General features: G+C 44.9%; 1 pseudogene across 1 annotated transcript; it reads left to right on the forward strand.

The window, feature by feature from the left end:
* Positions 1 to 1,921: 1,921 nt before the first annotated feature.
* Positions 1,922 to 2,470, forward strand: LOC309828250 (deoxyuridine 5'-triphosphate nucleotidohydrolase-like; annotated as a pseudogene). Its single transcript has one exon. The product of its transcript is annotated as a deoxyuridine 5'-triphosphate nucleotidohydrolase-like (transcript).
* Positions 2,471 to 2,683: the final 213 nt, after the last annotated feature.

The raw sequence follows: 2,683 nt of genomic DNA on the forward strand, positions 1-2,683 counted from the left end.
AAGGGTCTGGCTGGGCCTGGCTTGTGGTCCTGTCTCCAGGGAGGAGGTCCTGTCTCCAGGGGAGGGTGTGGAGGGTGGCAATTATGATGACACCTGGAAACTGTGTGGCCGCATTCTCAGCGCAGATGTGGACAGGGCCTGTTCGGCTGTGGAGAGTCTGTAGAAGGAGCGGACTGTCCTCCTAGGAAGCGTGAGTTCTCAGGTGTGGCATCTGGCCATTTCCTGCCCTTAGAAGGGGGACTGCTCCTGGTTATACCTTCCTGTCCCAGGCCTTAGTTTCCACTTTTTACATTGAGAACCAATTGCCTGGGGCCTGTCCAACTGGCAGGGGACCTTTGGGAACAAGTGCTCCAGGGCCTTGCAGACTGTCAGGCCCCTGTGGGTATTCAGGTGATGCTGTGGGGGACACTGAAGGGGACCCTGCCCAGGAAGCTGGCTCCAGGCCCAAAAGCCAAATCTCTCTGAGCAAAGCAAAGGTTCCCTCCTTCCCTCTCTCCCTCCCTCCCTTCTTCCTTCCCTCTCTCTCTCCCTCTCTGCCTGGGAAGTCTCTTCTGTCCTGTGACACCCCCTCCAAGCTTACACACATGCACACTGTACTAGTTTTCTGTTGCTGTTGTAACATATTGTCACAAACTTAGCGGCTTTAAGCAACACAGATTTATTACCTTATAGTCCTGCAGGTCAGAGGCCAAAATGAGTCTCACTAAGCTAAAATCAGCTGTCGTAGGGGAATTTATTTCCTTGCCTGTTCCAGCCTCCAAAGGCTGCCCACAGTTCCTTAGCTCACAGTTCCTTGTATCTTCAAAGCCAGCAACGGCTGGTCAAGTCTTAAGAGATGTAACTGAAATTTATGCATTTTCATTGCTGTATTGCATTCCACTAGATAAATATACCACAGTTTATCCATTCCTCTGCTGATGGAGCGTTTGGGCTCTTTTTTTTTTTTTTTTTTCTTCACATTTGAGGTGTGTTGTCGTGAATGTTTTGGTACTCTTCTTGGATCATATGTACAAATGTTTGCCCAGAGTATGTAACTGGGAGTAGAATTGCTGGGTCATAATGTGTGGGGATATTCAGCTCTATAAGATAATGCCAAATTGTTTTCCAAAGTGGAACTATGAATAATCCTGTCAGAAATGTGTAAAAGATAGATACTGGGTATTGTCAGATTTCTTAAGTTTTCTTAAGCAAATGAGTGTAAATTCTGGTCTTGATTTGCATTTCCCTCATTATTAAAGAGGTTGAACATCTCTTCGTATGTTTGTTTAAATTTCCTCTTCTTGCAATGCCCATTCATGTCTTTCGTCATTTTTCTATTGTCTTTTTATTATTGATCTGTGGCTTCTTTACATATTCTTGATCCTTTTTCTCCCCAGTAATACAAGTTTTTCAATATATTCTCCCAGTTGTGTTTATTTTAACTCTATGATTTTCATTTTTGAGTAGTCAAATTTATAATCAAAAAAAAATTTTTAATTCATTTGTTTATTTATTTTTTGGCTGTGCTAGGTCTTCATTGCTGTGCGCGGCCTTTCTCTAGTTGCGGCGAGCGGGGGCTACTCCTTGTTGTGGTGCGCAGGCTTCTCATTGCAGTGGCTTCTCTTGTTGCGGAGCACGGGCTGTAGGTGCGCAGGCTTCAGTAGTTGTGGCATGCGGGCTTCAGTAGTTGTGGCTCTCAGGCTCTAGAGCGCAGGCTCAGTAGTTGTGGCACACGGGCTTAGTTGCTCCGCGGCATGTGGGATCTTCCCAGACCAGGGCTCGAACCCGTGTCCCTCACATTGTCAGGCAGCTTCTTAATCACTGAGCCGCCAGGGAAGCCCTATTTTATGGTTAGCATAGACTAGCATAGCTTTCGTGTCCTGATTAAGAAATCCTTTTTTGGTTCACCCTGCTCCCTCTTGTGCTCACATTCTGCCCTGCCATGCCCTGCTCTCAGGAAACAAGTCGTCTCCCCCAGCAAGGTGGCCCAGCTTGCAGAGGAGGGCGGCATACCGCTCCACTTCGCCCGGCTCTCGGAGCACACCACCGCCCAGACCAAGGGGACTACATGCACCACAGGCTCTGACCTGTACACTGCCTGTGATTGCACAGTACCACGTATGGAGAAAGCCCTTGTGAAAACCAACATTCAGGTACCTCTTCCTTCTGGGTGCTATGGGAGAGTAGCTCCGTGTTCTAGCTTGGCTGCAAAACATTTCATAGATGTAGAAGCTGGTGTCATAGATGAAGATTGTAGAGGAAATGTTGGTATTGTACTATTTAATTGTGGCAAAGTTTGAAGTAAAAAGTGTGATAAAATTGCACAGCTCATTTGTGAACAGATTTTTTTTACCCAGAAATAGAGGAAGTTCAAGTTTTAGATGACACTGTAAGGGTTTCAGGAGGCTTTGGTTCTACTGGTAAGAATTTAAAATGTATGCCAAGAACAGAGAATGAGAAAATGTTCCTTGAAAAGAAAGACTTTGCTTAAAGTGAAAAAAAAAAAAAAGAAAAAAGAAATCATTTTTCATGTAAAGTCAAAAATATATTCCAGTAAAAGGAACTAGACCCTAGATGCTAAGTAATGTTTGATTCCATTTAAATGACATTTTGTAAAAGGCAAAACTATAGAAACAGTGATTGCAAGAGATTGTGGGGTAGAAGGAGGAGAAACACAAGGGGATTTAGGGGTAATGGAACCCCT

The sequence above is a fragment of the Grampus griseus genome (genome assembly GCF_964374135.1).
Source record: "Grampus griseus genome assembly, chromosome: 10".
NCBI lineage: Eukaryota > Metazoa > Chordata > Mammalia > Artiodactyla > Delphinidae > Grampus > Grampus griseus.